Source organism: Panulirus ornatus, chromosome 47 (genome assembly GCF_036320965.1).
Source record: "Panulirus ornatus isolate Po-2019 chromosome 47, ASM3632096v1, whole genome shotgun sequence".
In the NCBI taxonomy this organism is placed as follows: domain Eukaryota; kingdom Metazoa; phylum Arthropoda; class Malacostraca; order Decapoda; family Palinuridae; genus Panulirus; species Panulirus ornatus.
Genome location: NC_092270.1, coordinates 9,363,975 through 9,388,531, shown reverse-complemented (window position 1 = coordinate 9,388,531; position 24,557 = coordinate 9,363,975). Strand labels below are relative to the sequence as shown.

The window sequence follows — 24,557 nt, the reverse complement described above, 5'->3', positions numbered from 1 at the left end:
TAACAATATTAAATCATTTGCGTCACCTAAGAAAACGCACAAACGTGGGTTTGCTTCAAGGATGTTTTCTGAAATGCGTGGACTTCAGCTGTAGGCTCATTGGACGCACAATAAAAAGAAAAAAATCTTCAGGAAGCAACATATGACTAAACCAGTCCAGGTCTTTCCTTGTGTTACATGTGTACGAAGTCTTTTAACATCAAGTTTTCAGTTTACTAAGGACCTTCTGTTACTGGCTTCCTTTCCTTTCGTTGTGCAATCTGATTAAATGATTTACTGTTTATTATTGCGTAATGTACAAGTTCTTGCGCTATTTCTTTTCTCACTCTTGCTTCTTAAATTTCAGCTAACACAGTTTCTTACCACGGAAATCTACCTGTTGGCACAAAAATGTTACTTGTTTTGCTGCTCTGCTCTACAGCTGATGCTGCTCACGCTGGCCCTGTTACTCACACATTTGGATTTGTCTAGTTTGATCCATGCTTTCAAGTATAACCTATGTTCCTATCTAATATATATATATATATATATATATATATATATATATATATATATATATATATATATATATATATATTTGAGACTGAAGCTTTAACCAATACCAGAATGAATGTTCCTACTAGGCTTTAATCTAGGTATATTATTATCCTTATTACACTCTTTTCATCCATCGTTTTTATCTAGGTTTCTTTCTTTTATATCTTAACCTACGCTTTTATCTTAACCAACGCTTTTATTTAAGTACCTTTCTGTAGAGTACGTTTATCCATCATAATTCTTTATCTAGGTATTTTTCATTACATCACGGTATACTAGTTAAATAAATAATTTAAAAGGTAACGTTGGTTTTCCTAATATCACTCAACGATGCTTATGCTGATGAAAAGGACAGGCTCACATCCTCATGGGCAGAGATCGATAACGATATATTAATAACTGTATGTACCAATAAACTTCATCATAAGTTCAAACCCTCATGTGCCAAGATCGGTGATGATCAATTCACAAGTACAAATAATAGAATCATCAATGTTATAATGAAATTTAAACGTATCTCTTATATACAAGGCAAATATAGCAGACGCCAAAGCAAAGACCATTCCTTGAGCCGAAATATATGTTGTTAGGGAAGGAATTTTCCCGGTAGAGTTCGAATTATTGGCCATCCAAGAAAAGTGGCGGTCTGTGATATCTCAAGGAACATGCTGAAAAATAGTTATTCAAAATAACATATTCTCCACTAGTTCAACTGGTTTACATCTTCCTATATAGACCATGTAGCGTTAATTTCTGGTTTCTTTTGTAGGTTTTGTAGGTTAGTAAATCATTTATTTTTATTATACTTTGTCGCTGTCTCCCGCGTTTGCGAGGTAGCGCAAGGAAACAGACGATAGAAATGGCCCAACCCCCCCCCCCCCCATACACATGTATATACATACGTCCACACACGCAAATATACATACCTACACAGCTTTCCATGGTTTACCCCAGACGCTTCACATGCCTTGATTCAATCCACTGACAGCACGTCAACCCCGGTGTACCACATCGCTCCAATTCACTCTATTCCTTGCCCTCCTTTCACCCTCCTGCATGTTCAGGCCCCGATCACACAAAATCTTTTTCACTCCATCTTTCCACCTCCAATTTGGTCTCCCTCTTCTCCTCGTTCCCTCCACCTCCGACACATATATCCTCTTGGTCAATCTTTCCTCACTCATCCTCTCCATGTGCCCAAACCACTTCAAAACACCCTCTTCTGCTCTCTCAACCACGCTTTTTATTTCCACACATCTCTCTTACCCTTACGTTACTCACTCGATCAAACCACCTCACACCACACATTGTCCTCAAACATCTCATTTCCAGCACATCCATCCTCCTGCGCACAACTCTATCCATAGCCCACGCCTCGCAACCATACAACATTGTTGGAACCACTATTCCTTCAAACATACCCATTTTTGCTTTCCGAGATAATGTTCTCGACTTCCACACATTCTTCAAGGCCCCCAGAATTTTCGCCCCCTCCCCCACCCTATGATCCACTTCCGCTTCCATGGTTCCATCCGCTGCCAGATCCACTCCCAGATACCTAAAACACTTCACTTCCTCCAGTTTTTCTCCATTCAAACTCACCTCCCAATTGACTTGACCCTCAACCCTACTGTACCTAATAACCTTGCTCTTATTCACATTTACTCTTAACTTTCTTCTTCCACACACTTTACCAAACTCAGTCACCAGCTTCTGCAGTTTCTCACATGAATCAGCCACCAGCGCTGTATCATCAGCGAACAACAACTGACTCACTTCCCAAGCTCTCTCATCCCCAACAGACTTCATACTTGCCCCTCTTTCCAAAACTCTTGCATTTACCTCCCTAACAACCCCATCCATAAACAAATTAAACAACCATGGAGACATCACACACCCCTGCCGCAAACCTACATTCACTGAGAACCAATCACTTTCCTCTCTTCCTACACGTACACATGCCTTACATCCTCGATAAAAACTTTTCACTGCTTCTAACAACTTTCCTCCCACACCATATATTCTTAACACCTTCCACAGAGCATCTCTATCAACTCTATCATATGCCTTCTCCAGATCCATAAATGCTACATACAAATCCATTTGCTTTTCTAAGTATTTCTCACTAAGTAAATTAAAAACGATAAATTATAAACTATAAACACCATATCACGGGTAAAAATATGTTGATTACACACACACACACACACACATATATATATATATATATATATATATATATATATATATATATATATATATATATATATGGTTGTTTAATTTGTTTATGGATCGGGTTGTTACGGAGGTGAATGCAAGGGTTTTGGAAAGGGGCAATTATGCAGTCTGTGATTCGGGTGAGAAACTGCAGAAGCTGGTGACTGAGTTTGGTAAAGTGTGTGAAAGAAGAAAGCTGAGAGTAAATGTGAATAAGAGCAAGGTTATTAGGTACAGTAGGGTTGAGGGACAAGTCAATTGGGAGGTAAGTTTGAATGGAGAAAATCTGGAGGAAGTGAGGTGTTTTAGATATCTGGGAGTGGATTTGGCAGCGGATGGAACCATGGAAGCGGAAGTGAATCATAGGGTGGGGGAGGGGGCGAAAGTTTTGGAAGCGTTGAAAAATGTGTGTAAGTCGAGATTGTTACCTCGGAAAGCAAAAATGGGTATGTTTGAAGGAATAGTGGTTCAAACAATGTTATATTGTTGCGAGGTGTGGGCTATAGAGTTGTGCGGAGGAGGGTGGATGTGCTGGAAATGAGTGTTTGAGGACAATATGTGGTGTGAGGTGGTTTGATCGAATAGGTAATGAAAGGGTAAGAGATGTGTGGTAATAAAAAGAGTGTGGTTGAGAGAGCAGAAGAGTGTTTTGAAATGGTCTGGTCACATGGAGAGAATGAGTGAGGAAAGATTGACAAAGAGGATACATGTGTCGACGTGCTATCAATGGATTGAACCAGGGTGTGAAGCGTCTGGGATAAACCATGGAAAGTTTTGTGGGGCCTGGATGTGGAAAGAGAGCTGTGGTTTTGGTGCATTTTACTGTGACAGCTAGAGACTGAGTGTGAACGAATGTGGCCTTTGTTGTCTTTTCCTAGCGCTACCTCGCGCACGTGCGGGGGAGGGTATTGTCATTTCATGTGTGGCGGGGTGGCGACGGGAATAAGGGCAGACAGTATGAATTGTGTACATGTGTATATATGTATATGTCCGTGTGTGTGTATATATATATATATATATATATATATATATATATATATATATATATATATATATATATATATACGTTGAGATTTATAGGTATGTATATGTGCGTGTGTGGACGTGTGTGTATATACATGTGTATGTGGGTGGGTTGGGCCATTCTTTCGTCTGTTTCCTTGCGCTACCCCGCTAACGTGGGAGACAGCGACAAAGTATAATAATAATAATGTATATATATATATATATATATATATATATATATATATATATATATATATATATATATATATATAACTTTTCACTGCTTCTAACAACTTGCCTCCCACACCATATATTCTTAATACCTTCCACAGAGCATCTCTATCAACTCTATCATATGCCTTCTCCAGATCCATAAATACTACATACAAATCCATTTGCTTTTCTAAGTATTTCTCACATACATTCTTCAAAGCAAACACCTGATCCACACAACCTCTACCACTTCTGAAACCACACTGCTCTTCCGCAATCTGATGCTCTGTACATGCCTTCACCCTCTCAATCAATACCCTCCCATATAATTTACCAGGAATACTCAACAAATTTATACCTCTGTAATTTGAGCACTCACTCTTATCCCCTTTGCCTTTGTACAATGGCACTATGAACGCATTCCGCCAATCCTCATGCACCTCACCATGAGTCATACATACATTAAATAACCTTACCAACCAGTCAACAATATAGTCATCCCCTTTTTTAATAAATTCCACTGCAATACCATCCAAACTTGCTGCCTTGCCGGCTTTCATCTTCCGCAAAGCTTTTACTACCTCTTCTCTGTTTACCAAATCATTTATATATATATATATATATATATATATATATATATATATATATATATATATATATATATATATATATATATATATATATATTTCATACTATTCGCCATTTCCCACGTTAGCGAGGTAGCGTTAAGAACAGAGGACTGGGCCTTAGAGGGAATATCCTCACCTGGCCCCCTTCTCTGTTCCTTCTTTTTGGAAAAAAAAAATATATATATATATATATATATATATATATATATATATATATATATATATATATATATTTATTATTATTATTATTACTATCGGTATCAGCAGTGACAAGCCGTGCATCACAAAATTCCACACCCTTCCTTCCTTCACCTTAGGCAACCACACCAAAGACGCAGACACATTACTACTGCCTTGCTTGCCTGCACCACTTGACTACTACAGCCCTGCCTGCACGCGTGTATGCATGTCATACGACAGCATCAGCAGCAGCACAGAAAAAGAAGTAGCAGAAACACAGTACAGGGGCAACACGGAGATGTGCCAACAATGGGTGGCGGGTGAGGAGGAAGAAGAACTTTGCTGTGATGATGCAGAGGGCTTGGACACAAAATCAACAACACCAAAAGTAAGTCCAACACCACCACCACAACCTCCTTCACCTCGTCCAGTCCTGCGCCTGAACCCAGGCCCGCTTCCTGCACAGGCCCGACTGGCTCAATCCTCAGAGCCAATCCTTTTCCCGAAGAGGGGGAGAGCAGTGTGGTTTCAGAAGTGGTAGAGGATGTGTGGATCAGGTGTTTGCTTTGAAGAATGTATGTGAGAAATACTTAGAAAAGCAAATGGATTTGTATGTAGCATTTATGGATCTGGAGAAGGCATATGATAGAGTTGATAGAGATGCTCTGCGGAAGATTATATGAATATATGGTGTGGGAGGAAAGTTGTTAGAAGCAGTGAAAAGTTTTTATCGAGGATGTAAGGCATGTGTACGTGTAGGAAGAGAGGAAAGTGATTGGTTCTCAGTGAATGTAGGTTTGCGGCAGGGGTGTGTGATGTCTCCATGGTTGTTTAATTTGTTTATGGATGGGGTTGTTAGGGAGGTAAATGCAAGAGTTTTGGAAAGAGGGGCAAGTATGAAGTCTGTTGGGGATGAGAGAGCTTGGGAAGTGAGTCAGTTGTTGTTCGCTGATGATACAGCGCTGGTGGCTGATTCATGTGAGAAACTGCAGAAGCTGGTGAATGAGTTTGGTAAAGTGTGTGGAAGAAGAAAGTTAAGAGTAAATGTGAATACGAGCAAGGTTATTAGGTACAGTAGGGTTGAGGGTCAAGTCAATTGGGAGGTGAGTTTGAATGGAGAAAAACTGGAGGAAGTGAAGTGTTTTAGATATCTGGGAGTGGATCTGGCAGCGGATGGAACCATGGAAGCGGAAGTGGATCATAGGGTGGGGGAGGGGGCGAAAATTCTGGGGGCCTTGAAGAATGTGTGGAAGTCGAGAACATTATCTCGGAAAGCAAAAATGGGTATGTTTGAAGGAATAGTGGTTCCAACAATGTTGTATGGTTGCGAGGCGTGGGCTATGGATAGAGTTGTGCGCAGGAGGATGGATGTGCTGGAAATGAGATGTTTGAGGACAATGTGTGGTGTGAGGTGGTTTGATCGAGTGAGTAACGTAAGGGTAAGAGAGATGTGTGGAAATAAAAGGAGCGTGGTTGAGAGAGCAGAAGAGGGTGTTTTGAAGTGGTTTGGGCACATGGAGAGAATGAGTGAGGAAAGATTGACCAAGAGGATATATGTGTCGGAGGTGGAGGGAACAAGGAGAAGAGGGAGACCAAATTGGAGGTGGAAAGATGGAGTGAAAAAGATTTTGTGTGATCGGGGCCTGAACATGCAGGAGGGTGAAAGGAGGGCAAGGAATAGAGTGAATTGGAGCGATGTGGTATACCGGGGTTGACGTGCTGTCAGTGGATTGAGTCAGGGCATGTGAAGCGTCTGGGGTAAACCATGGAAAGCTGTGTAGGTATGTATATTTGCGTGTGTGGACGTATGTATATACATGTGTGTGGGGGGGGTTGGGCCATTTCTTTCGTCTGTTTCCTTGCGCTACCTCGCAAACGCGGGAGACAGCGACAAAGTATAATAAATAAATAAAAATAAATATATATATATATATATATATATATATATATATATATATATATATATATATATATATATATGCGAGGTAGCTACCTCGCAAACGCGGGAGACAGCGACAAAGCAAAAAAAAAATATGTATATTTTTTTCCCATATATATATATATATATATATATATATATATATATATATATATATATTCTTTTTCTTTCTTTTAAACTATTCGCCATTTCCCGCGTTAAGAACAGAGGACTGGGCGCGAAAATCCTGGCAGCCTTGAAGAATGTGTGGAAGTCGAGAACATTATCTCGGAAAGCAAAAATGGGTATGTTTGAAGGAATAGTGGTTCCAACAATGTTGTATGGTTGCGAGGCGTGGGCTATGGATATCGTTGTGCGCAGGAGGGTGGATGTGCTGGAAATGAGATGTTTGAGGACAATGTGTGGTGTGAGGTGGTTTGATCGAGTAAGTAACGTAAGGGTAAGAGAGATGTGTGGAAATAAAAAGAGCGTGGTTGAGAGAGCAGAAGAGGGTGTTTTGAAATGGTTTGGGCACATGGAGAGAATGAGTGAGGAAAGATTGTCCAAGAGGATATATGTGTCGGAGGTGGAGGGAACGAGAAGTGAGAGACCAAATTGGAGGTGGAAAGATGGAGTGAAAAAGATTTTGTGTGATCGGGGCCTGAACATGCAGGAGGGTGAAAGGAGGGCAAGGAATAGAGTGAATTGGATCGATGTGGTATACCGGGGTTGACGTGCTGTCAGTGGATTGAATCAGGGCATGTGAAGCGTCTGGAGTAAACCATGGAAAGCTGTGTAGGTATGTATATTTGCGTGTGTGGACGTGTATGTATATACATGTGTATGGGGGTGGGTTGGGCCATTTCTTTCGTCAGTTTCCTTGCGCTACCTCGCAAACGCGGGAGACAGCGACAAAGAAAAGAAAAAAAAAAAAAAAAAAAAAAAAAAAAAAAATATATATATATATATATATATATATATATATATATATATATATATATATATATATATATATATATATATATATATTCGCTATTTCCCGCGTTAGCGAGGTGGTTTAAGAACAGAGGACTTAGCCCTAGAAGGAATATTCTCACTTAGGCCCCCCTTCTCTGTTCCTTGAAAAAAAAGGGGGGGAGGGGGGTGTAGATTTCTAGCCCTCTGCTCCCTCCCGTTTTAGTCGCCTTCTACGACACGCATGGAATAAGTTGGAAGTATTCTTTCCCCACTATCCCCATGTATATAAGATGACACTAGTTCGTGATGGAATTTACGAACGTGAAATCGCACTTCAGTAGTTCATACAATTTTGTTTAACATGTTCATTTGTCTGTACTTGTGGCAGGGCATGTTTCGTGGAGACAATCCACCTCATCAGGCGCCAGAATTTAACAAAGTTATTCAAATCCCAACATCACACCGCACCGGAATAACGCCTTCTAGCACCAACCACTACATACCACCCAGTGGTTGGCGTGTAGTGGTTAGGTGCGAGACGGTGGTACTCCGGTGAAACCAAAGACCTTAGCTTGTTTACCAATGGCGTCTTAGCTACGTCTGTTCCTTGTATAGCAACTGACCGTTCTACGTATCCTCTCTCGTTCTTGTATCTCCCCTGACGCTGTAATCATCACACGAAAGTATTACTTGGGAACTTAAAGAGTTTCATTTCCCTCGGTAGATCAACGCGCACCACTGACCTCTCTCTCTCTCTCTCTCTCTCTCTCTCTCTCTCTCTCTCTCTCTATATATATATATATATATATATATATATATATATATATATATATATTATATATATATATATATATATATATATATATATATATATATATATATATATATATACATATCTTTTCTTTCAAACTATTCGTCATTTCCCGCGTTAGCGAGGTAGCGTTAAGAACAGAGGACTGGGCCTTTGTGGAATATCCTCACCTGGACCCCTTCTCTATTCCTTCTTTTGGAAAATTAGAAAAAAAAAAAAAAAACCGAGAGGGGAGGATTTCCAGCCCTCTGCTCCCTCCCCTTTTAGTCGCCTTCTACGACACGCAGGGAATACGTGAGGATTTTCCCTCTAAGGCCCAGTCCTCTGTTCTTGGCGCTACCTCGCAAACGCGGGAAATGGCGAATCGTATGAAAAAAAATATATATATACACACATATATATATATATATATATATATATATATATATATATATATATATATATATATATATATATATATATATATATATATATCAGTAAGGACGGGAAAACGAATACTTCCTATGTATTCCCTGCATGTCGTAGAACGCGACTAAAAGAGGTGGGAGCAAGGGGGGGGGGGGTTGGAAATCCTCCACTTCAAGTTTTTACTTTTCCAAAAGAAGGAACAGAGAAGGAGGTCAAGTGACGATTCCACCCATAAGGATCAATCCTCTGTTCTTGACGCTACCTTGCTAACGGAGGAAATAGCAAATATGAAAAAATATATGGTTACGCCGCGTGTTAGAACACAAGGCTAGATTATAAGTTTCTTTCATACTATTCGCCATTTCCCGCATTAGCGAGGTTGCGTTAAGAACAGAGGACTGAGTCTTAGAGGGAATATCCTCACCTGACCCCCTTCTGTTCCTTCTTTTGGAAAAAAAAAAAAAAAAAAGAGAGGGGAGGATTTCCAGCCACCCGCTTCCTCCCCTTTTAGTCGCCTTCTACGACACGCAGGGAATACGTGGGAAGTATAATACGTGGGATTATAAGTGTAATCTCTAAAAACCCATTCGTTCTGTATTCTGGCAAAATACATGGGCCGTGAAGATATCTACCTAACTTACCGAGGATATCACATATACGAAGTACACACAATATACTTACCTCCAATGTGGTCCTCATACTACAATCAAAATGACCAATGGCACAATATTAAGACTGTGAGAGTACACGATATATATTGACCTAGATAAAAGCATTTTCCCATAAACCACACAATTGAAGATATTAAATCTATGAGCGCAGTTACTAGCATTTATATAGAATCAAAAATGTTACAAACTCATTACGATCATAAGCACCTGATTTACTCCATAGAAACGATTTAATTCGCTTCTTAAAAACGTGATCTAGTTTAGCACTGCTTGACTAATAGGTGAAGATCATTTTTACTTTAAACTATACCGGGATACACGAGCCTCAACCTTAAAGGACAACACAAGTCATTAACTCTCCTTCCAAACGTCCTGATTTATATAGTTATAACATTAACACCTCATATATCCTGGAGTGCTACCCTATATGTTCCTATACATTTGCCTATATTTCAAATATTCCATCCATTCTACAAGGAGGAGCACGAACCATCCTCAATTGATCAAAGTTAAATAACGGGTTCTGAAGGGAAAGTTGGAGCATACATCTTCTTACGATATTTTTTGCATATCCCGCATTTTACCCTTCAATTTCTTGCAAAGACCACTAACTATATAAGAATAGTCGAAATGACACTGAATCACAGCTGATACAGGAAGTTTTTTCTTTTTTCAAGTTTTATATTCTTGCGTTTAATTTCATCAAGGAAATCTCACATTACTCCAATGGTTAAGTCCGCCTACAATCAAAAGTAATCTTGTTTACACGCCAAAAAATTCGAAACTGCGGATGTTTCTGTAGAAAAATCTGAATGTCTAAACTTTTTGATAAGTCATTCTAAAGCGCTACTGTCGCCCGATAACGCGTTACGCCTAGTCGTAATTGCTAGTTAATATTACGCCTAGTCATAATTGCTAGTTAATGTTACGCCTAGTCATAATTGCTAGTTAAATATTACGCCTAGTCATAATTGCTAGTTAATATTACGCCTAGTCATAATTGCTAGTTAATGTTACGCCTAGTCATAGTTGCTAGTTAATATTACGCCTAGTCATAATTGCTAGTTAATATTACGCCTAGTCATAATTGCTAGTTAATATTACGCCGTCATAAGCTAGTTAATATTACGCCTAGTCATAATTGCTAGTTAATATTACGCCGTCATAAGCTAGTTAATATTACGCCTAGTCATAATTGCTAGTTAATATTACGCCTAGTCATAATTGCTAGTTAATATTACGCCTAGTCACAATTGCTAGTTAATGTTACGCCTACTCATAGTTGCTAGTTAATGTTACGCCTAGTCATAATTGCTAGTTAATATTACGCCTAGTCATAATTGCTAGTTAATATTACGCCTAGTCATAATTGCTAGTTAATATTACGCCTAGTCACAATTGCTAGTTAATGTTACGCCTAGTCATAGTTGCTAGTTAATATTACGCCTAGTCATAACTGCTAGTTAATGTTACGCCTAGTCATAGTTGCTAGTTAATATTACGCCTAGTCATAACTGCTAGTTAATGTTACGCCTAGTCATAGTTGCTAGTTAATATTACGCCTAGTCATAACTGCTAGTTAATGTTACGCCTAAAGAGCATACATGAGACTTGGATTTAACCTAACCTAACCATTACGAGATACCTTGTTGGAATCAACATTATTCAGTCGTTGCTCTAAAACGAACAAATAAGACTTACTTTTTTTTTTTTTTTTAACCTTAATATACACTGATAACATACTGTCCGGTAAGCACACTTCTGACTGATCCCATCTCTACAACTCAAGGTCTCCTCTGTCACTAATAAAATCCTTTCCTGGTACCAGCAATTCCCCCCCAGTCGTCCTCTGCGTGCAGTAGGCCACACTTCACTGACGCCTACCTACTATTTTTATACCAAAAAACAGAAGCAGCCCAAATGTAATGTAATGGAACCTAGCGTAAATTCCATGTGTTATACCTGTAGCATCAAACATCGACCTGTGTCCTGCCAAAGTACAGAATTTTCATTAATACTACCGATACATTTTTCATTCACCTAATAATATCGAAAGCTCTGATATTGAGTACGTCATTTCTGTGTGACTTACAATTGTAATGACTTCATGATTCACTGCTTTTGATGGCCACTATGGTTCTACGTGGCCCTCAAGTCTAAATTTTAGATTTGTAATAAGCAACTCACACCGTTTGGTGTAGCCGAGACATGAAAACAATACCACACTGGTTAATATTATCAGTATGAACCTCTCTACTTTTGAACATAATACGAATTAAACTGCAGTTTCAAAAACACAGTGCAGATTAACCTAATGCTAGGGAATTATGAGTTTTTGTGACGATGAATCTAGACATACAAGTTAGGAGTACAGGGTGACCCATCTTTTTGACCGATTGTTGTGTAAAATACACGGCATTTATTGTAGGCAATTTTACAGCATTTTTCATACTATGACAGTGAGTGGCACTTGATGCACATCTGCTCTCCATGATGTGAACTTTCACCTTGAGCGATTGATATACGTATCTTATCATCTTATCTCAAGTATAATGTAGTGTTGAGGAGATAAAAGAAGAGAACCAAGTTACCCAACCACATACCTACAACTGAATCTTTCCTCTTAGAATCGAGAGAAGGGTTCAGTACTATGAAGAATGGAAAATTCGGAATTTTCGTTTTAATTTACAATGCGCAGTATGTTATGATTTTCTTGTTATATAACTACAAGAACCCCTTTCTCTAACGGCTCCCGGAATTCAAGGCTGCGTTACAATCAGGAGCACGGAAAGAATGGACTCCTATGGAAATAATCGACTGAATATTATCCCTATACAGACTTCCTGGAAAGTGACTTTTCACTCGCGGCCTAACTACGCAGGTGGATAACGCTCGCAATGAACATTATTATCCACTGTAACGCTCGCAATAAACATTATTATCCACTGTAACGCTCGCAATAAACATTATTATCCACTGTAACGCTCGCAATAAACATTATTATCCACTGTAACGCTCGCAATAAACATTATTATCCACTGTAACGCTCGCAATAAACATTATTATCCACTGTAACGCTCGCAATAAACATTATTATCCACTGCAACGCTCGCAATAAACATTATTATCCACTGTAACGCTCGCAATAAACATTATTATCCACTGCAACGCTCGCAATAAACATTATTATCCACTGTAACGCTCGCAATAAACATTATTATCCAATGTAAATCAGTTTCTGATCAATGAATATATCGTTTCAACTACCTCTGCACTCATGGGCAGCAATCAACAATATTCTGCTTACATTCTTTCCGAAGCTTAAAAACCTCATTAATGGGTTACAACAGTCTAACAGTTCTACTGATTTACATCATCTTTAATTCTGAACGCAGACAGTATGTTACAGTCTTGAATATAATGCTCAAGTGTACAGCTTTCTTCCGTAAAACACATATCATCGTTTTAACAACTTATCCCATAACCCCATCCATATCTGTATACAATCTAAAATAACAATTAACAACCTTACATTCATTCTTTATATGTATGTATCCTGCACCTCTCTCTATATATATTTCAGCATATTACTTTATATTCCCGTTTTCCTGAACACCTCTTTCAGATAACGCTCTCAAAAAAGTTCCTGGTGACGCCGCTCTTACATTCTCATAACAAGTTAGCCACGGGGAGAATTTATCTCGTTCCTATTACGTCCATCTTTTGCCCCTCTATCAGCCGATTTAATCCCAGTGAGGCCAAAATGTGCTGAACCTCAAAGGCGTGAAAACATGTCAACCCAACATTTCCTAAATCTCTCGCATGGCATCCAATTCCCTTAGTAAACACATCTTCATCAATAATATCCTCTCTCGTTTATCAGGAGCACACTCAAAGAGTCACTTATTACCAAGATACGTTCAGAGTTCAACCTCATTCTCTCATTCTTTAGAACCTCATATCAGTTCTCCGTGTTTACCTCACGTCATCACTCTGTCTAAACCATTTCTCTACATTCCACATTTCTATTCCACTATCATTATCTGGAACGCTTCCATCACTATAAGAGAAACAATCTAATCATTCAACTGCCTGTATCCATTTCCCCGGACTGGTCAATCCGTGCTACCCACCATAAAATCAAACCTGTTGTCTCTTCTTATTCTGGATGTTAATATTACATCCGTTGCCTGACCGTCACAAGTTTTCCTTAAAATATTACATGTGGGTGTCTTGGACTCCTGTGCATTTCATCCTGGGTTGCAGAATTGCAGCCAGTACCGAGGACTGATAACTAATGACTTTATCAACAGATAAGTCCGTTATCTCTTGGCCACAGGTACTTACCCCACAATACGGGAGGGGGCAGTCTTGTGTCACTTACTGACTTCATGACCAAGATGACCCGGTTTCCGAGCCCGGACTACCCTAGAAGACTCTTGAAACACGCTAGCAAACATCTTTTTTTTTTTTTTCAGACCCTCCTTACTCAATCAAGACCCTTAGGAGGAGCCCATCCCCGGTCCCTTGCGTATATCTCTTACTTGCACCAAGCCCGGTCGTCGCAAATGGGGCATATCGCCAGTACTCACAGAATGCACGTCTCCTGAAAGCAATTCTCTCCTCACCGTGCAAGGGAAACAGGATCGCGTGGGTTTATATAGCAACTGGGTCTTGATTCTTCCCCTCTTCCTCGGGCTACCTGTCTCCCGGGCAGATGACAGGAACATTATCCTGCAAACAGTTTTGACTGGGAAGGAAGTGGAAAAGCTTCTGAGGGTGAATTTTGATTGCATTTTCTCCAAGCAAATGGTGGTTAATTAGCTCCCCCGTTGTGCGTCCTACCTATATGGCCCGTGATGACTATCGTGGTCCTTCGTGGTGTTTACCGTCTTCCTTGTGAACATTAAGTTCCTGTGTTTCCCTAGTAAGCAATCCAATATTTCTTCTCCCTTTCCCTCATAATATTCCAGAACTGTAGCCTGTACTTAGACTGTATCGTAGTAGCTACGGCACCATATCGGACTGCCGGTATCGCCTTGTCCAACCACAGCAATGGTACGCTGGGAATTTTCCTGTAACCTTCTATCTCATATCCAGTGGCGTTTGTACCTCACCCCATCCAGCCACAGAGTCTTCCAAATCCTCAGCAGAAGAAGGTCGACACATCGTCAAGAAGTGCACTGCGAAGGAGGATCCAGGATTTCCAGAAGTGGGTGGAAGGGAGGGAGGCAAGGTGTGCGGGAGGGGTTAACTTCTATCCGTCTTGGATTTTCCAAGGGTGACATTGTGCATAGTCGGAGGGTATGTGGTCTTACAATTATCTTCAACACCTGAAGAAGGTGTTCAAAGACTTCGGTTGGAGGATGCAACTTACGTTGACGGCCTTAATGACCCTGGGGCAGTTAATGGGCCTAAAGCCCATGTACTTTTTTTTTTTTTTGCGGCTGAAGACAGCATGCACGACCTAATGTAAGCTCATTTCCAACACATCCACCCCCCCCCCCCCCCGCACTACGCTATCTATAGCCCAACTCCTCGCAACATAAACAACTTAAAACAACCATGGAGACATCACGCACCCCTGCCGCAAACCGACATTCACTGAGTGCCAATCATTTTCCTCTCTTCCTACTCGTACACATGCCTCACATTCTCGATAAAAACTTTTCATTTTCTGTCTCCCCTGTACCTTTCCTCCCTCTAATTCTGATGCATAGATCCTCATGGTCAATCTTTCTCCATACTGTACGAATTAACAGGTCCTGGAATTGCCACAACGTATGTATGGGTGTTAGGTACAATTACCGGTGTCGCAATGATGTCCATATATAAAAATAAACCATAACCCACGGATTAGAATACGTCGATTTACTGTACCGAGTCATTACGCAAATCAATAAATAACAAAAAACCAAATATAAGGGAAGCGGAGGAGGATTAGGTGTATTGAAAGAGAAGGTTCCAGTAGCATTATTTTTTCCCCCTACAAAAGGACGTCAGGACTCTTAGATAAAAGAAAAAAAAGCCCTCCTTCCTCCCCCAACACACACACACACACACACACACACAAACACACGATTCGCTCTTGGCCGGATAACTGACAACTCATCCACACACATCAGCTGAGGATAGAACGCTCGCGTCATCGTTGCCATGGGACACACACAAACTACATCCACCCCTAAGGCGAGCCGCAGGCCGGGCTTGAATGAACACAACTGCCGCCACTATATGTATCGTTCACACCATCCTACAAATACGACTATCGTTCACATCAACCCGCAAACACGATGGGAAAAGACAAGACTCGAAGATGAGTGACGAAAGTTTACGAAACGACGTTTACGGTGGAAACTGCCTAAAACAACCTGGATTTCCGTGATTGCAAACAGCGCTCTTGTACACTCCCACAGAGAGGCAAGTATTGCCGACACGCAGCAACACGATTTCATTTCAGAAACACTACGATAAGCCCCCGACTCCGGGGACGACAATATTTCAATATGCTTTAGCTTAGATTTGTCAGTAGGAAGACACTGCATAACTCTAGGTCTTACCTTCGGGTAAAAGGCATGACTTTTATAAAAAGAATTTTCGTAGGGACGCCGGAGTGTCGGCAACGTTATGTTTCAGTTTCAGTTTAATCATCGTGTTTCTAAAATCGTTTTTTTTTTCATCTTTCAATCAATGGTCTCGTCGTGTTCAAGGATCGTATCACTGTGCTCAGGGATCCTACCAACGTGCTCAAGGATCCTACCAATATGCTCAAGGATCCTACCGATGTGCTCAATTAATAGTCACGTCGTGCTCAAGGATCGTATCACTGTGCTCAAGGATCCTACCAACGTGCTCAAGGATCCTACCAACGTGCTCAGGGATCCTACCAACGTGCTCAGGGATCCTACCAATATGCTCAAGGATCCTACCGATGTGCTCAATCAATGGTCCCGTCGTGCTCAAGGATCGTATCACTGTGCTCAAGGATCCTACCAACGTGCCCAAGGATCCTACCAATGTGCTCAATCAATGGTCACGTCGTGTTCAAGGATCGTATCACAGTGCTCAGGGATCCTACCTACGTGCTCAAGGATCCTACCAATGTGCTCAATCAATGGTCACGTCGTGCTCAAGGATCGTATCACTGTGCTCAGGGATCCTACCAACGTGCTCAAGGATCGTACAGTCGTGCTCTGAGGGAATCGAGGGGGCCAGGGGCGAGCGATGGACAGTGTCTGAGTCTGACCTTCCCACGTAATAATCAGTGTGACTCAGTAACCAGTAGTCTTTATAGGCGTTCACAATAACAAAAGCCCTAAAAAAATTCCCTAAGTTTCGCCTTGATGAAACCCCCCCAAAATTACCTAAGTTTCACAATGATAAAAACCCTAGAAAAATTACGTAGGTTTCGCAATGATAACAAAAACCTTAAAAAATTACCCGTTTCACAATGATAAAAACAGCCCTAAAAATATCTACCAAAATCCATATAAATTCACACGCTTTGGATTCACTCGTCACAAAGGATATTTCAATCAACGAAGCGATTACCCTCTGTATCTTCCAATAATTCTATGCTTCTAAACAAATTAACTGTTCGTTAAGATCATACACACATCTACAGCACGAAACCATCCGGAAGCACGATTATATTCATGGCGTAGAAAATACGTTTCCTCCTGACACACAAGTTCACATACTATTCGATATCTCACACATCAATTATGTGAGATCTCCATAAGAATTAGTTTTTAAATCGAGAAGTACAATACGTAAAAAGACAAACTGTAGAACATTTTTGCATGTTACATGAAGTCCTACTGGTTACACAAATTCTTTAAAGAGAGAGAGAGAGAGAGAGAGAGAGAGAGAGAGAGAGAGAGAGAGAGAGAAAAAACAATGACTATGTTTGGGCCTCTGCTTGTTGCATGAAGCAATCACAGGGTCCGTCATGGCCATGAACAGTAGTGATCGTACTGCGTGGGAGAACTTGTCATTCTCAGCTGGGCAACTGTGGGGGTGGGGTTGGGGTTGGGCCTTGTTTGGTCTGCTGGGGGGGCCGAGGGGAGGAGGGGGTGTGTGATGGGGGGGAATGTGGGAGGGAGGGGGAAGGAATGGGGCCTGGCAGCCGGGGGTTGTGGCTCCTCCCGCGCGAGTCAGTCACGCAACAGCGTCTCCACGTGCCGTCTGGCAGCGGTGTTCCTAAATAAAAAGATAAGTCATTAAGAGTCTGGGCGGCAGCGCCACCTGTCACCTCCCCTCTAGCTTACATACGTTTTCAGTCTCTGGATGGGTTCATGCAATCCACGCAACCTACGCATCTGGTAGATCGATGGAGATTTATTCTCTATCTTTCACCGCAAGTCAAGAGAATATATAATACTCCTCGACCCATCCTGCGGGCGGTCGTAGGACAGGTTACGAAGTGCATACAACAATAGTACGGACTGGGCCACTGTGATTGAATCAATATACATTATTAAGTTACATAATAAGTGGCGTTTATAGCAACTACGCCAAGGGAATATCCGTAACCGGAAGTAATGAAGCCAAGCAACTAAGGATGGATGCCTAGAGGATAAACACGGATGCAGATTTCAAGTTTCCTGAATCGACATGTCATATACAATGAGCAGTTCTGTGGAATAATCAGGGGCATTTCAACTGGAGGAAGCAAAAAAAAAAAAAAGTGAAAGATGCTACGAACCAATAAAAGGGTGTGGTCTATTAGTGGAGCAAAACCAGGAATGCGGAGTGCTGATAAAAAATAAATGATAAAAAGATGAATAATGGTAAAGAAAAGTGAGAAAATGTGATCTGGCAAGTACAATACTCTCCCGGTATGCACTGGTGGGGTTATCACACATACATACATACCTACGGACATAATAACAGCAACAACAATGATAATAGTAATAATAATGATAATAATAATAATAATAATAATAATATACCCTTCCTTGAAATTGGCTAAAGATACAACGGGAGTAACGGAGTGCCTGTTACCTCCTTCCCCCCCAACAGAATCTGAATAGTCGTGGGGGTAGGAATGGGTACGAGGGAAAGCCGACTCCTCGGCCACTATCACCTCTTAAAATACGTCGCTGGATAACTGCGACGAATGTCTTAAAAACTGTCGCTCCTTCCTGACCATGATCAGCAGGGCTGCCAACACTGCCTCTGTTTCTCCTTTCACACAAACCTGCCGGACCCGGGGACGTATGAAACCCATTACCCCCAGGGTTGGGGGCGTGCGAAACCTATCATCCCAGGGTCTCGAGGGGCGTGTGGTGCCCATCATCCCAAAGCTCGAAGACGAATAGAGCCATTAATCCCAAGACTGCCGGTGGCTTGGGTGTGTGTGTGTGTGTGTGTGTGTGGAATACATTATCCCTAGATTGCCGAGCTCGACGAGGGCGTGCGGAGCCCATCAATCCCAGGTCTGCGGGGCTCGGGCAAGTGTGAAGCTAATCATCCCTGGATTGCGGAGCTCCGTGGCATGGAACCCATTTTCTCAGGACTGTGCAGCAGCGCGTAATCCCAAGAATGTGTGGCTTGGGAAGCTACTGACCGATGAGTACCAACGATAGCATGGATACCGCGTAGCCCTCGCCGCGCGTTTTGCTTTTCGAGCCAACCGTTATGCTCAGCTGCCGCACCACACCGCCCTTAATTCGTCTCTTGCGTCTTTCCTGCCATTTCTTAGCACGCGGATTCAATCTTTTTTTTTTTTTCACTTTGCTGTCTCGTTCGTATCTGGTATTTTCAATTTGCTTGTTTGTGGTTCATGCGGTTCTTCCACATTTCCGTTGCAACCCACAGTATAAAAAGATAATTACGGAAATATTTTTTTTTTTTACTTTTTTAGTTTAAGCAAGTAATGAAGCAACATGAGATATCAATATCATACAATATAACAAAAGAAATTACTTTTATAACAACCCACTTTCATAGATTGTAAATAATTCAAATGAATGTAGAGGGATGACTGTACAGCTGGCTTTAACCCGGTCTTCAAAGCCAGGTGCTGTAACAGACAAGCTTACTGTAGGGCATGTCTATCTGGAAGCTTCGTTTCTCGGCAGCGATAATGTTTACCAAATCCTGCCTACCGCAAAGATACGTGTTCATAAATACCAGGGCTTCTTTCCGAGCTTCGGCAGCAATTTCTTATTTTTTCCCCAGGTTGAGTGACTCAGAAAGTATTAAGAGACTGTTGCTTGGAATTGCGATGCACAGTAACTCACCATGTTACGCTAAAGCGCGTTGTTCCTGCTGCTGTCTGGGTGCGCTGTCGTCTATCATATCGTCCACAGTAACATCGAAATAGTGTCGAACCAAACATCATTTCTTCATATCTTCGGCAGGAATGTTAGCGTCCATATTCCTATAACCTTAACGACGAGAACGGTCAAGTTACCCGTTTGAAAGCCTCAGCCTCTCGGCACCCATTCGAACAATTCGGCGTCCAATAGCTTAAGAAACACTGCCACATGGGAACATAATGGGTTGCTCGTAGTAATGCATCGGCCTCTCAAGTTTCTCGTACGCCAAGTAAAGTGGTGATACGAATTAAGAATTTCTCAGCCTATCTCCCCTAACATCAAAACTTAAGACTATCTCTTGACTACCTTCTCTCACCAATTTGGATGTTCCTTCATTCTTTTCGTGGTGTTGTTCTGGGCTACAGCAATATCGTGGACTACTAGCATCACTACAGATGATTTCTGCAACAATTCTCCCTACTGCGTCAATCCGTCACTATCACCTGAATATAAAGTTATCTTCTTATCAAGAGGGGGCACAAGTTCTCCTCCTCCTCCTCGTTATCAAGAGGGGCACAAATACTCCTCCTCCTCCTCCTCGTTATCAAGAGGGGCACAAGTTCTCCTCCTCCTCCTCGTTATCAAGAGGGGCACAAGTTCTCCTCCTCCTCCTCGTTATCAAGAGGGGCACAAGTTCTCCTCCTCCTCCTCGTTATCAAGAGGGGCACAAATACTCCTCCTCCTCCTCGTTATCAAGAGGGGCACAAATACTCCTCCTCCTCCTCGTTATCAAGAGGGGCACAAGTTCTCCTCCTCCTCCTCGTTATCGAGAGGGGCACAAGTTCTCCTCCTCCTCCTCGTTAACAAGAGGGGCACAAGTTCTCCTCCTCCTCCTCGTTATCAAGAGGGGCACAAATACTCCTCCTCCTCCTCGTTATCAAGAGGGGCACAAATACTCCTCCTCCTCCTCGTTATCAAGAGGGGCACAAGTTCTCCTCCTCCTCCTCGTTATCAAGAGGGGCACAAATACTCCTCCTCCTCCTCGTTATCAAGAGGGGCACAAGTTCTCCTCCTCCTCCTCGTTATCAAGAGGGGCAACAAGTTCTCCTCCTCCTCCTCGTTATCAAGAGGGGCACAAATACTCCTCCTCCTCCTCGTTATCAAGAGGGGCACAAGGTCTCCTCCTCCTCCTCGTTATCAAGAGGGGCACAAATTCTCCTCCTCCTCGTCGTTATCAAGAGGGGCAACAAGTTCTCCTCCTCCTCCTCGTTATCAAGAGGGGCAACAAGTTCTCCTCCTCCTCCTCGTTATCAAGAGGGGCACAAGTTCTCCTCCTCCTCCTCGTTATCAAGAGGGGCACAAAGTCTCCTCCTCCTCCTCGTTATCACAGATACACCACCCGGACACAGTGGGTCAGACTTTACCTGTCGAGTGAATTTCCTCTCTTATCGCCATATCAGGACTGGTTTCTTTATGCACCCGCGTGTTTACGAGGACACAATACACACACACACACACATACGTGTGCGTGGATGCAGTTAAGACGGTTGTGCGAGTGCCGTCTTTGACGATGGTGATGGTGGCGGCTGTGATAAATGGTGGGTGCAGCAGCGGTGACTGTGGTGGTGGCGCCGGGGTAGAACAGGAGCGGTGGTTATGGTGGTGGTGAAATGCATGCTACATGAAGAAGTGGTATTCACGCTGACGACTGTGGTAGAGAAGGTTCCAGACTTTGGCGGTGATTATGTGGATTTGTAACTACTGTAATATATATATATATATATATATATATATATATATATATATATATATATATATATATATATATATATATATATATCCCTCCCACGAGGAAAGGTGGGAGACCAAATTGGAGGTGGCAAGATGGAGTGAAAAAGATTTTAAGTGATCGGGGCCTGAACATGCAGGACGGTGAAAGGCGTGCAAGAAATAAGAGTGAACTGGAACGATGTGCTAGACCGGGGTCGACGTGCTGTCAATGGATTGAACCAGGGCATGTGAAGCGTCTGGGGTAAACCATGGAAAGTTTTGTGGGGCCTAGATATTAACAGGGAGCTGTGGTTTCGGTGCATTATACATGACAACTAGAGACTGAGTGTGAACGAATGTGGCCTTTGTTGTCTTTTCCTAGCGCTGCCTCGCGCGCATGTTGGGGGGAGAGGGTTGTCATTTCATGTGTGGCGGGGTGGCGACAAGAATGAATAAAGGCAGCAAGTATGAATTATGTACATGTGTATATATGTATATGTCTGTGTATGTATATATATGTAAACGTTGAAATGTATAGGTATGTATATGTGCGTGTGTGGACGTGTATGTATATACATGTGTATGTGGGTGGGTTGGGACATTTTTTCGTCTGTTTCCTTGCGCTACCTCGCTAACGCGGGAGACAGCGACAAAGTATAATAAAAAATGATAGTATATATATATATATATATATATATATATATATATATATATGTATATATATATATTGTGTGTAATGTCATCATCCCCCCGACACACACACACACACACACACACACACACACACAATTTCCAGGTTTCTGTATCACTGGTAGGCAGGTCTAGGGGCGTACACCCTCATCCTGCAACTCCGCATGACATGAGCCTCTGGCCCCACCTGGCTCTTGATCAGCCAGACACATGCTAAGGCGCGTCCTTGCAAAGGCAAGACACTGTCTGCCTTACCAAGTGATGCAGGCGAATGGTACTTATGAGAGGGTCAAAAGTCCTTGCCAAAGAACGTGGGCTTTCTCTATATGCTGGCTATGAATGCACTGTGCACAGCAGACTAAAGCGGACTATATCAGACGAGAAGTGAACGAGCAGATGAACTAACAGGCTAGTTGGGTATTAGGTAGTTTAGCGGTGCCTTAAATTAATGTTAGACCAAACGGCAAAATTCATCATAGCTTCTTAAGACGGTGCATGTGGTTGCAGGCGTCATGGTTGAAAGTGTAAAGGATGTGGAACGTTTTTAGTTGCAAGATGAAGAAAGACTAGAATCCACATAGCGCGAAGGCCATACTATGGGGGGGTCCACTGGAGGAAAAGAAGGAGGAATTTAGAAACAAGGAAGGGATGACGTAATATGACGTAGCAAATGGTATTTGTAGACGAATATTTAGAGATTACCCCTCAGGTGAGTATGATGGTGGGTACCTGATACTGTCAGGTGAGTATGATGGTGGGTACTTGGTATTGTCATGGTGAGTATGATGATGTGTACCTAGTACTGTCGGGTGAGTATGATGGTAGGTACCTAGTATTGTCAAGTGAGTATGATGGTGGGTACCTGGTACTGTCAGGTGAGTATGATGGTGGGTACTTGGTACTGTCAGGTGAGTATGATGGTGGGTACTTGTTATTGTCAGGTGAGTATGATGGTGGGTACCTAGTATTGTCAGGTGAGTATGATGGTGGGTACCTGGTACTGTCAGGTGAGTATGATGGTGGGTACCTAGTATTGTCAAGTGAGTATGATGGTGGGTACCTGGTATTGTCAGGTGAGTATGATGGTGGGTACCTGGTTATGTCAGGTGAGTATGATGGTGGGTTAGCTGGTATTGTCAGGTAAGTATGATGATGTGTACCTGGTACTGTCAGGTGAGTATGATGGTGGGTTAGCTGATATTGTCAGGTGAGTATGATGGTGGGTACTTGGTATTGTCGGGTATGATGGTGGATACTTGGTATTGTCAAGTGAGTATGATGGTGGGTCAGCTGGTATTGTCAGGTGAGTATGATGGTGGGTACCTAGTATTGTCAGGTGAGTATGATGGTGGGTACCTAGTATTGTCAGGTGAGTATGATGGTGGGTCAGCTGGTATTGTCAGGTGAGTATGATGGTGGGTACCTAGTATTGTCAGGTGAGTATGATGGTGGGTACCTAGTATTGTCAGGTGAGTATGATGGTGGGTCAGCTGGTATTGTCAGGTGAGTATGATGGTGGGTACCTGGTATTGTCAGGTAAGTATGATGGTGGGTTGGCTGTTATTGTCAGGAGAGTATAATGGTGGGTACCTGATATTGTCAGGTGAGTATGATGGTGGGTTAGCTAGTATTGTCAGGTAAGTATGATGGTGGGTACCTGATATTGTCAGGTAAGTATGATGGTGGGTACCTGATATTGTCAGGTGAGTATGATGGTGGGTACCTGATATTGTCAGGTGAGTATGATGGTGGGTACCTGATATTGTCAAGTGAGTATGATGGTGGGTCAGCTGGTATTGTCAGGTGAGTATGATGGTGGATCAGTTGGTATTGTCAGGCGAGTATGATGGTGGGTACCTGATATTGTCAGGTGAGTATGATGGTGGGTTAGCTGGTATTGTCAGGTGAGTATGATGGTGGGTTAGCTGGTATTGTCAGGTGAGTATGATGGTGGGTTAGCTGGTATTGTCAGGTAAGTATGATGGTGGGTACCTGATATTGTCAGGTGAGTATGATGGTGGGTTAGCTGGTATTGTCAGGTGAGTATGATGGTGGGTACCTGATATTGTCAGGTGAGTATGATGGTGGGTTAGCTGGTATTGTCAGGTGAGTATGATGGTGGGTACCTGATATTGTCAGGTGAGTATGATGGTGGGTTAGCTGGTATTGTCAGGTAAGTATGATGGTGGGTACCTGATATTGTCAGGTAAGTATGATGGTGGGTACCTGATATTGTCAGGTGAGTATGATGGTGGGTACCTGATATTGTCAGGTGAGTATGATGGT

General features: G+C 42.1%; 1 protein-coding gene across 5 annotated transcripts in view; it reads right to left on the bottom strand.

The window, feature by feature from the left end:
• Polr2I (RNA polymerase II subunit RpII15) overlaps positions 1–24,557 on the bottom strand; it is a 63,315-nt gene that overhangs the window by 21,971 nt on the left and 16,787 nt on the right. Inside the window, exon 1 of one of the 5 annotated variants that reach the window (XM_071689720.1) lies at positions 377–490. The exons of 1 other annotated variant lie outside the window; for it this stretch is intronic. The gene's annotated coding sequence lies outside the window, so the exon portion shown is untranslated. Of the gene's footprint in view, positions 1–26; positions 491–24,557 lie in introns of those variants that run through there. 3 more of the 5 variants (XM_071689719.1, XM_071689721.1, XM_071689722.1) reach the window with 3 other exon arrangements.